This window comes from Mytilus galloprovincialis, chromosome 6 (assembly GCF_965363235.1).
Source record: "Mytilus galloprovincialis chromosome 6, xbMytGall1.hap1.1, whole genome shotgun sequence".
NCBI lineage: Eukaryota > Metazoa > Mollusca > Bivalvia > Mytilida > Mytilidae > Mytilus > Mytilus galloprovincialis.
Window position 1 is genome coordinate 66,800,958 of NC_134843.1, and position 15,530 is coordinate 66,816,487.

The window sequence follows — 15,530 nt, forward strand, 5'->3', positions numbered from 1 at the left end:
GTTCCCCCGAATTTAGACCACAGGGAGTTGTTTACGCTTTCATAACTACTAGAACGTTTCAGTTTTTCTCAAATTAAATGCATACTATATGAAAACAAGGAAATGTGGTATACATATGATTACAAAATAAGACAAGCTCAATGAAGTGAATGCAAGCAATTAGTATACATAAATTGACGGTTTCAGAAATGTTGTTTTTTATTGTGTGTTTTTTTTTAAATTGATACTTGTTTATTCCAAATATTTCCTGTTTACAATTTCCTCAGTTGCCTAGGATGCAAACTGTGGGTTCCCTTTTACATTTAAACCAACTGTCCAGGAATCAGGAGGCTGAAAAAGTGCACTGTATTATCAGAAAAAAATAATATACATGTAATAATACTTATATTCTTTTATATGACAATGAGTGAAAAAAGAAATATCTTTCTAGAATGTAATACTAGTGATAAATAATATAACATTATAACATAAAGGAGTGCACCTATACACCAGATTCACATAACATTATAACATAATCGAGTGCATCTTTAAACCATGGATTACCGTAATCAATATAAATTAAGGTTCATCATAACCTTTTGGCTAAAATGGCCGTATTTACACCCCAAATTTTACTCTGAGTACAGACTAACCTATACACCTGCAACAGTTTTAAGGGATGGCAGGAACTAGATATATAATTTTAAATGCATTTTATGTTTCAGAAAATTATAAACTTTTCTAGATTTTGCTATCCATTTTTTTTCGTTCCTGCAGAAGGTGCAAAAATTAACTAAGTAGTGAAAACGATTGAGAAGCTCCCCTCATATAATCAATGTTGTGAGTAGTATTGATTTAAATGGACAATAGATGGACAATAGACACCTGTAAACAATAGGTTATTTAACAGGTTTAAACTGTGTAACTGAGTGGACCGTATCAAATGAAACTCGGGTGTTTGTTTATTTTGCTATCTTCTGCAGACTGGAAAAAAATGAACATCAAAATCCAGGTAAGTTTTTAATTTTCTGAAACGTAGACTTCATATAACTTTTATATATCTAGTTCCTGCCATGCCTTAAAACTTTCCTGGATGTACCAGTTTGTCTGTACTCATAGTAATTTTGGAGGTGTAAACACGGCCATATTTCTCATTTTTGTTAAAAAGCTGAGTGTCATCAGCAAACATGCATAATTTAGTTTCTATACTTTTACCCCTCTCACCAGGTATTTGAATCCCTTCAATTTTCTTGTTACCTCGTATTGCACATGCCATTGGTTCTGCTTGCAAAATATATATATAAGGGGTGCTATTGGACAGCTCTGTCTGGCCGAACGTGTTATCGAAAAATATTTTGAAACATGTCCATTTGTTTTTATACAAGTAATAGCATCATAGAGTAACATGTTGATCCATTGTCTAAATTTCCCCCCAAAATTAAACTTTTCTAATACAAAATCCACCCATTCCCATTCAACTCTATCAAAGGCTTTTTGTTGATCAAGAAATATTATTATTCCATCTTCGTTTTCGTTGTCACTATAGTCTATTATACCTTGAATTAATCTGTTAGCATCACTAATGTTTCTTCCTTTAACAAATCCTTTTTGATTTGGATGTATTATTTTCGGTAAGACTTTTTTCAATCTCGTTGCAAGAGGTTTTGCTATGATTTTATAATCGGTGTTAAGTAATGTAAGAGGTCTCCAATTTTTAATATTTTCTCTTTCACCACTCTTATGTAATAACGTGAGAACCCCTTTATGTTGTGATTTACTTCAGGCATTTTTATCAAATATTTCTTGAAGGAGTGTGAAAAAATCATTTTTTATTATATCCCAATACAAAATGTAAAATTCAGATATAATGCCATCCTCACCTGGCGATTTGTAAGTCTTTAGATCTTTGAGCACTTTTTCTAATTCTTCAATATTTATATTACTATCAAGCATCTCCTTGTCGTCTGAACTTACCTTATTTTCAATAAACTGGCAAAGCTTTTCACCGCTATGTTTGTCCCACCCTTCAGCAGTAAAATGTGTGTGGAATAAAATTGTACTTGTTCTTTTAATATCGAATCAATATCATATTTATACTCACCCGTTTTTGTTTTTATACGATTCCATAACTTGTTTTGGCCATTTTTCTTTTCTAAACTAAAAAAGTATTTCGTAGATTTTTCACCTTCTTCTGACCATTTAATTTTTGCCCTAATTTTCGCAGATTCTGTTAAATTTGTATAAATATCCTTAATTTCGCTTTCAATTTCGGTTATTCTAGAATTGGTGATACTTGGTTTTCCTCTTCCTCTTCCTTTTCAATAAAAGATTATTTAATTCAATTGTACCGACGTCATTATTTTGATGTGATAGCATTCTGTCTATTTTTTTTTTTATCTAAAGTACAATTAAAGTCTCCTAATAATACGGTGTAGTGTTCAACGCTATCATCATCATACACTTTAAGTTACGCAAATTTTCGTAAAAAGTCTTTCTATCGGAACCGTTGTTCGGTGTATATACATTTATAATATGATATACAGCATTATCTTTTTTTTATGTCACACATTTGACATCTTCCGTTTTCATCGTGAATAATAAAAGTTACATTCTCGGAAAAATTCTTTTGCAAAAGGAATCCCACCCCTTGAAAACAGATTTTGAACAATGTGTTTCTTGAAGACAAATAATATCAAACTTTTTTAAAACTCATATCTCGTTTTTTAGCTCACCTGGCCGAAAGGCCAAGTGAGCTTTTCTCATCACTTGGCGTCTTGCGTTCGTCGTCGTCGTCGTCCGTCGTCGTCCTGCGTTAACTTTTACAAAAATCTTCTACTCTGAAACAACTGGGCCAAATTTAACCAAACTTGGCCACAATCATCATTGGGGTATCTAGTTTAAAAAATGTGTCCGGTGCCCCGCCCAACCAATCAAGATGGCCGCCATGGCTAAAAATAGAACATAAGGGTAAAATGCAGTTTTTGGCTTATAACTCAAAAACCAAAGCATTAAGAGCAAATCTGACCAAAGTAAAATTGTTCATCAGATCAAGATCTATCTGCCCTGAAATTTTCCGATGAATCGGACATTCCGTTGTTGGGTTGCTGCCCCTGAAATGTTAATTTTAAGGAAATTTTGCTGTTTTTGGTTATTATCTTGAATATTATTATAGATAGAGATAAACTGTAAACAGCAATAATGTTCAGCAAAGTAAGATCTACAAATAAGTCAACAAGACCAAAATGGTCCAATTCCTTTTTTAGCTCACCTGGCCTAAAAGGCCAAGTGAGCTTTTCTCATCACTTGGCGTCCGGCGTCCGTCGTCCGTCGTCGTCCAAACGTCCGTCGTCGTCGTTAACTTTTACAAAAATCTTCTCCTCTGAAACTACAGGGCCAAATTAAACCAAACTTGGCCACAATCATCATTGGGGTATCTAGTTTTGAAAATTTGTCCGGTGACCCGGCCAACCATCCAAGTTGGCCGCCATGGCTAAAAATAGAACATAGGGGTAAAATGCAGTTTTTGGCTTATAACTCAAAAACCAAAGCATTTAGAGCAAATCTGACATCGGGTAGAATAGTTAAACAGGTGAATATCTATCTGCCCTGAAATTTTCAGATGAATCGGATAACCCGTTGTTGGGTTACTGCCCCTGAATTAGTAATTTTAAGGAAAGTTTGCTGTTTTTGGTTATTATCTTGAATATTATTATAGATAGAGATAAACTGTAAACAACAATAATGTTCAGCAAAGTAAGATTTACAAATAAGTCAACATGACCGAAATGGTCAATTGACCCCCTTAAGAGTTATTGTTCTTAATAGTCAATTTTTAACAATTTTCATAAAATTTGTAAATTTTTACTAACATTTTCCACTGAAACTAATGGGCCAAGTTCATTATAGATAGAGATAATTTTAAGCAGCAAGAATGTTCAGTAAAGTAAGATGTACAAACACATCACCATCACCAAAACACAATTTTGTCATGAATCCTTCTGCTTCCTTTAATATTCACATAGACCAAGGTGAGCGACACAGGCTCTTTAGAGCCTCTAGTTTCTGTTTCCTGTTTTTACTGTTCACAGTCTCGTCTGGCGTGACCATTGACGTTACAGTAAGAGCAGTATCCTTCACTTGTACAGGCGTTAGCTACGTGACCTATACCACAACAATTGTAACATCTCTTTTGATTCATGAGACTTGGTTTGTCCTTACATCTGTATGAAGGATGACCTGTGATATGACAATAAATACATGGAGTGCGATTGTTATCAGCAAAAACGACCAGAAGATGTTCTATTCGGGAGCACTGAATCGCATTTTAGAATATCAATATATCGAGACCCATTTTCGATGTTTGTGCCTTTGATGACGCCTCGTTTTATAGAGCCTGGAACCACCTTACCAAATCTAAACATCTGAGTACAAATATATAAGTTTTCTAGTTCGTAAGGTGCGTCTTTTATCGTTATTTGAGTAATTAAACTCTCTACTTCATAAAATTTAATAGGTCTGTCTCTTAGTGCGATGCCTTGAGCCGCTAGCCTGTCTTTAGTTTCAGGTTTTTTTAGGGTTAGTATGCAGTCTTTTTCAGTGATTTGAATTGATAACACATCCTCAATATCAATTACATTACCTATTTCTGACAATACATCATCATGGGATATCCCTTTGAGTCCCTTGGTGAAAAAATGTATAGATAACTGTCTGTTTATCTTTGGCATTTTTGTGAGTTCCGTTCAAAGATGTCAACAAATAGACATGTATATATATATATCACAAATACTAGATTGTTTTGAAATTAAGTTTGCGAAATTTACTCACATATCCATCATTTGGTAAATACCATAAGAATATCTTGAAAATTGGCACCAGAAAGTTTAGATATAAGGAATTTATAACACTTTTCCGATGAGCACAAACAACTCACACATCCATTTTCAAGGGGACATAACCCTAATATCCGGAAATGTTGTTGACAGAAGTTCCAATCAGACAGAATTACATTTCCATGAAGTCTAACACCTTCTTCTTCTCTGGATCTTTACACCCTTTATAGGGTAACCATACTTTGTATGTCGAACAGTTCCACCACCAAAAAAATAATTGAAGAATAAATTAACAATCGTAACACAACAACATTATATACACTATATACATTTTTTAAGTCTTTATGTGTTTTTATAAAGGAGGTTTACAGGTTTTATTTTGACTTTTACATAGGAAGTTTACAGTTTAAGTCTTTTAACATACAATTAAAGGAAAAATGATGATTTTTACTTTTAGCAGTTATTTTTCATATATTTTTTTATTTTTGGTTTACTGATCAATATTTAATATAATGTTTACAGATTAGGTCACATATTAACTTTTTAGATAATTAACTTTTTAGATAATTTACAAAATGAAAAAAGACAAGATTTTGGTCTTTGATCTTTAGGAATTCGCCTTTATATCTTTAGAGATAATTTGACATTAACAACACAAAAGTGCGTTTGGGCTTTCAAATGTGTTTTAGTGGAATAATTCGAGCGTCACTGTTGAGTCTTTTGTAGACAAAACGCATGTCTGTCGTACACAACTTTGAAAACGAAACCAATGTTTATAAATATAATGTATGTAAATATAATTATGTATACATCATATGTACTTTTTTTTATAAATTCTATTGACAGGACAAACAAGACTTCCAATGGTGTTAATTTATGTCATCGTATGTTCTAGTTTGACATGCTTGTTTCTTTTAACAGTTGTATCAAGGCATACATTACTATATAAATGCAAAAGAACCTAATATATGTATAAATAGTCATTATAACATTGTGTAAGACTATCAAAGCACATAAGGATACTAGTATAAGATACAATTTGTAGTTTTATCTTGTGTGTTTATGTAAGAAAGAATAAAATTGTTATATCATTTAAAACAGCGATTATATCTAATATGCGACACTGAATTGCACTACTTTACCAAAATTTGTCTTTGCTTTACATAGGCCATGTATGATGACGCAACTATGTAATGAAAGATACCAAAAGGGGTACTAAATTATAATCATGGTACCTTTGATAAATATTATCACCGAATAAAACTAAAATGGCCATGAAAAATTAAAAGATTAAGTCTTCAAGACTAAACATAAAAAGTAAAAATCTAGCAACACCAGCCCCACTAAAAGCCGGGATGATATCACTTGTTTTGGAATAGCAAGCAGATCCTGCTTCACTTATAAAAAGGGAATAATTTTGCGAAATTTTACAGTTTGAATCGAAGGGAATTTAAACCCTTTTTCATGTTTTACTAACAGTTCACACAGTTAGTCTTTTCCGTCTATTAAAGAACATCGACAGTCTGCATAGTGGTACAAATATCTCCCGTATATGAATTTCAGTTGCTGCTGTGAATTGTAGAATTTAGGCTATAACATTTTGATATTTTTGGTTTACAGTTATTTATTATATATAATAATGCCTTTGCCTAAAATTCAAACATGGTAACTGATAGGTCAATTTGCGAGAGTTATGCTAACTCGGGGATACAGTGTATGGTTTCTATACTGTTAATTTAGAAATTAAAGGTCAAGGTCAGTATGATGCTTCTACCTACAACGTTCGGTCAATCTAACTGCTACAGTAAATAAGTCGTGCAACAAACACAAATCAGACAAAGTTGTACTATCATAGACGCCACAGGTCAAATTAATGGTCAGAGCGATCTGATTTTGATATATGACAGCCCATCCATCCCATGATGTATCACCGTTATAAATTGGGTCACCCTAAGTTCTATAGTTCAAACGTTAACGCGGTCAACCATTCTAACTTTTGAAATAATAGCAATTTTCTCAACTTCAGTACGTATAAGGTTTAACTTTTCACATTGCTGTTTGAAAGTAATCAAAGGTACCAGGATTATAATTTAGTACGAGATACGCATGACAATCTTTAGGTACAGACGAAAAGTCGGTGTCCTTAATATGCAAAGACAGCGGAAATTGTGGTCTTTTCATAAATACTATTTCGAAAGGCGAAAATCCAACACTTTGGTTTGGAGTATTGTTCATTGAAAATACTACTCCCGGTAAAACGTCCTCCATGGCTTTCTTTTTAGAAGAAACAGTGTTAGTCTTTCAGACAAAGTTCTGTGAGGTCTCTCACAAAATCCCAAACAGTAATTAGCGAAGCTAGGGGTCTATTCCTGAATATTATCCAATAAACGACAAACTTCTCTAAAACATTTACCAATACATTCCGATCCTTGATCACTTACAATAGTTCGGCAAACTCCAAATTGCGTGACTAACAGTAGTCATCCCTTTCTCTTCAGGTAAAAAGTTGCCTTTACTTTGCATGGGCAACCGGGAGGAGTAAAATTTTACACTAGTTTGTACTATAGTAGTATATATGTATAGTATATGGTAAGCAGTAGGCAACATCTTCTTTTTTTGAAGGGTAACAACTTTGATGTCGGGAATTCACGTGGTAGTCTCCCTTATAACAGGCAATGATAAAAAAAATCTGGTCAACTCTCCGTAATTAAAGAAAATAACTAATTCATTTAATTATTTAAATCAGATATAATAAAAAAAATGATAACTTTTTCCATTTAATTATTTATTAACCACAAAATACCTAATCAATTTAATTCAAATATATGTCATATTATATGTTCTATTAATAACATTTAACCCTACTGATTTTCAGTTTATTTTTATTCTTAAAAATCCTCAATCTTTAATTGTGTAAACAAATTACTTAATTATTATTGATTTTCGGCTTATCTGGTTAATCCCTTTGGGAACATGAATCATTATTGATTTTCGACTTATCTGGTCATTTCCAATGGGACATACATGTACACGTGTGAATAACAGTATTGATTAACAGATTATAACATTACTTTGGTAAACATAATTTCTGCATTATTTCATTTGAATATTTCTGTCCGTTGTGCTACAAAATATGTCTCAGTAAGAATATTTAGAAAATAGTTTAAGGGGAATAACTAGATATATAGGAATTATCTTTTTACATTTCGGAGCCTTAAACACGTCTGTTCAGTATGGTGGTTCAACGTATACTGTGCGTAGAAAAATGGACGAATCCAATTTGAGGGGTGTAAGGTGTTGCAATTTTCTATTTTTTTTTTATTATTATTCCATTCGTTAACATTGAAATAATAATTTCGTATCAGTTATCAAACATCGAAATAATTATTATTTATGAACATATACTGAAAGTATACCTCATACTATTTGTTTTTAATCTGATTTACATTGCTATATACCCCTACGATTACATGGTTTAGTCATGTCGTATATAAACCCGATAGCGGATCACATTTCAGACACATTCTAACACAGTGAACGAGCAGGATCTACGACAGTTGTATCAAGGTAAGTGTTTATGGTCATCATATTATATATTTATACAAATATTTTGAAGGAAAAAAAATCATAACATCATAAAAAGATAAACATCATAAAAAGATAAACATCATTTTTTGTAATAATAGTAAACTTTGTAAGTCTGAGGCCTTCCTACGCATGAATTAGGTGTACCAGTTTAGGGCGATATCATAGCTATAACGGAAAGGAAAGCAATATATGTCCCCGCTATGACTGGGAAATCCTTTCCGACTAACAGTTCATGTGGACCCTTTGGGGTGCCAGCTCTGTTATTATAATCTTTGATTCGATATATCTGAGTTTGACTCCTCCAGTATCTTCTGAATACTGTGAAAATTTCACCTGTCCATCTCTGGTCATATTCTCTTAAAAACACATTTCTCAGGTGCGTTATTCTTACTTATCTCCTTTCTTGTATCGAAATTGTAGACGTTTAACGGGTTTCGTCGATGAATGTGAAGAAAAATAGGTTAATAGACGGGCAATCTCCTCATTTGCATTGGTCAGTTCAGCTGGTGGCATATCTATTGTACGATGAACAGTGTTATTGTATGCATCTGCAAAACTTTGCAACTTTTCTATATACCATTTATGTTTGTTTGTAATTAAATATCTATAAATTTTAGTTTTAATCGTTTTAATTGCTCTTTCCGATACCGATGCTTTTACTTCATTCAATGCATAAAAATGATGTATCCCCCTTTTTTGAAAAACATTTTGAACGAGTCTCGATCTAAACTCCTGTCCTTTGTCTGTTCGAATTCGCCTTGGAGAGCGTTTTTTATTACATCTTCAAACGCCTTAGCTACGGAAGAACCTTTCTTGTCTTTTAACTTTCGTAACCATAAATATTTGGAAAATGTATCTATACACATGGAAAAAAGTATTGCAACACCTTAATTTTTTAAAACTTGAAAAATCAGTCTCTTATTTTGGATGGAATATGATGAAATATTTGTAAAATAATATTGAAACGTAGTTAATGATAATATTGGCTTTAAAACGAACAAAAAATGTATGAAAAAAAAAGTTTTATCTAACCAAAATTTTTATAACTAAATGAAGTGTTTTTTGTACAAAAAAAAATGCATGTTACAACTTTTACTGTAGTCGAACTTTACAATGTCAGACATTTCAAAATTAATCTTTAGATGATTGTTCACATCATGGTTGATCGTTACACGCCAAAGAATTAGTACTTTGTGCGCAGCCTCCATTCAAACGGATAACCGCATCTTAACGTCTTCTGATTTCTGCCATAAGTCGACTATTTTGTTGCTAAGCTAGCAGCGACCATTCTTGACGAAGGGTATTGTTTATTTCATGACTTGTTTGAACTGGGTGTCCTTCCATGCATTTTACGCCCAATAGTGTCCCATATATGCTCGATATGGTTCAAATTCGGGCTACGATTGGGCCAAGGAAGATAAAGCGAATTCCATTGGAACAACGGATCTTCCTCCACGACGCTAATTTCCAACTTTGGCGAGCTCTGCACTATATTGGATACGGGCATCTGTGTGTCTGTTCGTAGGCAAAGGTCCCCGAAATGGTATTATCGCACGATAACCAGTAGCGATGAGCCGATCTCGAACAGTTCTTGTTTAAAGGCTCCTTTATGGTCATCTTTCTCATTTTAGGATTGTATTGTTTGCAATGGGTTTCCTACTGACCAACCTTCATTATGCTTTATTTTCCCTAGCAAATGTTATAGTGGGTCTTCTTGACCTCGGAAGGTCGTTAACATAGTTTCTTGCCTGATTTTTATTCTCAAAAAGACTTATAGTGGAATGGTGATGACCAACAATACGTGCAATTATCACAGCGACATACCTTCTTCCCTCATGCTGGATATCTGCCATCTTGCTGCAGTTATGAGTTGTGGATGACCAATTACAAGGTGTCAATAACATAAATTTATAAACTTGGTTATTTTAAGTGTTGAAAACAATGATGATAAAAACATCTGTTTTAGTGTTTACGAGTACAGTAGCTGCATGTGCAGATAAGAACTGATAGAATCGATATTTATTGATTAAATTAAAGTCTATCCCAAATTCATGTATTTGGTTTTCATGTTACATTTGTTATTCTCGTGGTGTTTTGTCTGATGATTGGTCTGTTTCTGTGTGTGTTGCGTTTCGATGTTGTGTCGTTGTTCTCCTCTTATATTTAATGCGTTTCGCTCGGTTTTGGTTTGTTACCCCGATTTTGTTTTTTGTCCATGGATTTATGAGTTTTGAACAGCGGTATACTACTGTTGCCTTTATTTAAACTCGGGGGATATTTAAATAATGTTAAACTAGTTCTATTTCAAGAAATTATTTAACAAAAAAATAAAAAGTGTTTTTTAATTTGAATTTCAATTTGGTGTTGCAATACTTTTTTCCATGTGTATATAACTACTAAAATGTATGAAAACTCATGGTTGTACTTTGAAAACTTCACCATATCCATAAGGTCAGCAGACCATTGGTCATCAATGCCGGCAACTATTATATGAGTTTTTTTGTGGGGTCTCTTTGTCTGTCTTTGAATACTGCATGATTCCTGATTGTGTAACCACTTCCGTATTTTGTATTTGCTTAACGTATATTTTCCATCCTTTTTGACAAAAGCAAAAATCTTTTCAGGTCCGTAAAAGCTAGAAGGGTTAGATGGATTGAAATAAATATTCCTTAGGTAGTCTTTCCAAGACATGCTCGTTGTTCTGGAACTTAAATATTGTTTTATTATCAGTTTCGTCATCAGTGTTGCTTTCGTCTTCACTACCGCTTTGGTTGTCATTTCCATTATCACTTTCATTTTCTTCCGATTCATTGTCGTCATCTTTACCGGAAATTTGTCTGTCTTCTATGAAGTTCTCAAGCTGGTGTCTATATTTTTTAATCGCCATCGGGATAGCTCTTTGATAACCAAATCCATCACGTAAATACGCGTCGACTTTGTTCGTAACATTTACATGCACTTTTTCATATTTTAATCTCATGATGTATTCAATTACCTGTACATATTTATTATAAATATATTCCAGTCCTCATTTTTTAGCTTGTCATTTGCGCTCTGTTTGGCTTCTGTTTTTGAAAGCCCCTTTTTCAAATATTTCTTTATTTTTGACTCTCTTGCTTCTTCATTGTAGTCTCTTGATATTTTGCCTATCTTCGGAAAAGCTTTATTTTCTTGCTTGTTGTCATTTAAAACGTACTCGTTATCTGATTGGTTGTCAGGTCTTGCCCTTTATAGCTATGATATCGCCCTTAACTGGTACACCTAGTTCATGCGTAGGAAGGCCTCAGACTTACAAAGTTTACTATTATTACAAAAAAATGATGTTTATCTTTTTATGATGTTATGATTTTTTTTCTTCAAAATACTTGTATAAATATATAATATGATGACCATAAACACTTACCTTGATACAACTGTCATAGATCCTGCTCGTTCACTGTGTTAGAATGTGTCTGAAATGTGATCCGCTATCGGGTTTATATACGACATGACTAAACCATGTAATCGTAGGGGTATATAGCAATGTAAATCAGATTAAAAACAAATAGTATGAGGTATACTTTCAGTATATGTTCATAAATAATAATTATTTCGATGTTTGATAACTGATATGAAATTAATATTTCAGTGTTAATCAATGGAATAATAAAAAAAATTAGAAAATTGCAACACCTTACACCCCTCAAATTGGATTCGTCCATTTTTCTACGCACAGTATACGTTGAACCACCATACTGAACAGACGTGTTTAAGGCTCCGAAATGTAAAAAGATAATTCCTATATATCTAGTTATTCCCCTTAAACTATTTTCTAAATATTCTTACTGAGACATATTTTGTAGCACAACGGACAGAAATATTCAAATAAAATAATGCAGAAATTATGTTTACCAAAGTAATGTTATAATTTGTTAATCAATACTGTTATTTACACGTGTACATGTATGTCCCATTGGAAATGAGCAGATAAGTCGAAAATCAATAATGATTAAGTAATTTGTTTACACAATTAAAGATTGAGGATTTTTAAGAATAAAAATAAACTGAAAATCAGTAGGGTTTAATGGAACATAAAATATGACATATATTTGAAGTAAAGGTATTTTGCGGTCAATAAATAATGTAATGGAAAAAGTTATCATTTTTTTTATTATATCTGATTTAAATAATTAAATAAATTAGTTATTTTTTTTAATTACGGAGAGTTGACCAGATTTTTTTTATCATTGCCTGTTATAAGGGAGACTTCCACGTGAATGCCCGACATCAAAGTTGTTACCCTTCAAAAAAAAAGATGTTGCCTACTGCATACCATATACTATACATATATACTACTATAGTACAAACTAGTGTAACATTTTACTCCTCCCGGTTGCCCATGCAAAGTAAAGGCAACTTTTTACCTGAAGAGACAGGGATGACTACTACTAACTTAAAAAGAGCATTTCCGATTTTTAACAGATCAGTGTTAGGTATCGGCTCTGCAAACATGTATTTACTAAATAGGTCAATTGCAGTAAAAATGTAAGAATTGCCACTTCGAGAGACAGGGACGGGTCCATATTGAAGGTCCATTTCCCAAACTTTAAACGGTGAACACGGCGTAGGAAATGACGTAATTACAGCTTTTGTTTTTAGTGAGGTATTTTTCCTGCTTTGACATTCATGACATGAACGCATATAATCAGTTACTTTTTCACTCAAATTCGGAAAATAGTACTGTTCTTAAATAAAACCAAGAGTATTTTGTATACCACAATGTCCGCCTAACGTGGAATCATGATGTAATTCTATTATGTTTTTTTCCGGAACAACTAGCTGACAATTATTAATTGTTTTTGAACGGACTGATTTCCTTTTTCGTGTATGGAATAGTATTCCATTGATCAAGTGAAAAATTCGGTATTAATAAAAGGAGTCTGTGCACTTCTTTTTACAGCCTTGATAGTTCTTTTCTCTCAAGATACTGCATATACGGTCTGCAGTTTACGTCATTGCGCTGCAACTCATGTATCGAATCAACACTAAACCCCCCTTTTCTTAAAATGTCTATCGATTTCAAAATATTTAAATTTGGATCACTATCAATACCAGTATCAGAGTCTCGATTGTTGGTATAATTGTTCTTTATTTCATTTTCACTAGTATAAGCAACCTGCGTTTCATTTACGTCAGTACTTTTGTCAAATAGTTTGTCCGAATCCTGTATATCATCACTTGCAGTGCTTTAATTAAATATTTTGTCTGGATCTTGAGTATGAGAACTGTCAGTGATTTGATTATAAAATGGTCAGTTTATCCAAAGGTTCTGATTTTTTCACTACGTTAGATTTCTTCGTCGGTAACGTTGTATCGTTTTTCGCGGTTTACGTTTGTTTGTTTCATGTATAAACTGCTGATCAAAGTCTTCAGTGTAGGCATCGTATTCATTTTGTGCCTGTAACTTACATGCTTGCGTGGAACACTATTATCGAAATAGTGAAATAAAAATTTGCTTTTAGCAGCCAAAATGGTCCAATGTTGTCAAATTAAGCGAAGAAACATTGATAATTACTTATCCACTTGCAAGTGAATAATTCGACCTCATTAAATCCGTATTCATGGGAACTGAAATTTAACCCCTAGCTAGAGATTAACAACGCATGCATTGTACATGTACTGGTTTTTTTTAAAGAAAAAGAATGTCAACAATGAAAGTGAAACTACAATAAATCATTTGATTACTGATTCTATCCAAATAAAATCATTCTTATACGGTAAAAACAATGAGAAACATATATTTTTAATCTATAAAATGAAATCAAACAGACCTATAAAAATCCAATTGCACGTTTTGGTTTAATCCATTCATATCTTTTTTATGTTTACATCGCTTATATGGTCATCTGAGGTCAAATCGATAGTTAATTAGATGACATCTGGACTAAAATATACACGAAACGAACCTATATAATATCTACCCTATGCTCCGTAAACTGTTTATTTTAGACTTTTGATAGTTTGGATAAATGTTTTACATTGTTATAATCAAATATTAGAATTTGAGTCAAATCGGTGACCATGAATTTGACAGCTAGTGCCCCTTTAAAAGCGGTTTCAGCGCTAAAAAAAAGCCTTGATGGTCACATTCTATAACAAACGGCTTGGTACGTAGGTACGAGGAACATTCTAAAACGGCGGTTACCATGCCAAGTAATTCTAGTTTTGTTGGGCCATATGATTTCTGCCATTTACTAAGTGCCTTAGATCTGAATCATATAACGAATTTCATAATTTTTGCTCATTTTCTGATATAGCACGTAGCAATTCCCCTTACAACAAGAGTCTACAGCAAGTCTAAATAGTAAATTCAAGTTTGGAAAGGTCAGAATAGGAGAATTCAGCAGCAGTGATTTAACATTCTGAAGTGCACGTTGTTGTTGATCGGTCCAGCTAAAACGTTCATATTTATTTAAAAGTCTAGTCAGCGGTTCCATTTCAGCACTGAAATTTTTAATGTATTTTCGAAACAAATTAAATAGACCAACAAGGTGACGTATACTTTTTCACACTTTTTGGTATAGGGTAATCAACGATGGCCTGAACACGATCCGGTGGCGGCTCAATTCCTTTATTTGAAATTTTATGACCCAAGTATATACACGAGTTCTGAGCAAAGGTACACTTTTTGGGAACAAGCTTTAAACCGGCATTCATTCGAAAGTCTTTGAAAAATGATCCGTAAATTTTCAATATTGCGAAGACATGAAATTTATCGAACTACCTGTATCAATTAATGCTGAAATGTCCAGATTTGCAATTCGCACAGGCATATTAAAAAATTTACAAACAAATGCTGAATCGTCGTCACTTGTACATTCAGTTGATTCTGAATTATTATCAGTTTTATCAGAAATGTTTACATGGGCAGACTGGTGTACAGAAATGTTATCCGCCACTGGGGTCCTGCCCTGTGAACCCCGGGTTCCGCTGCTTTACCGAGGGGGACTCTTAAAGCCCGTTTGGCCACAAATATGACAAATACATGAGGAATGCATATTACCCTGTTCATTCCAATTGCAGACACGTACAAAGTGTCCTGGCGCTTGACATTTACGCACAATCCATGGTCAGATTGATATATCTGACGAT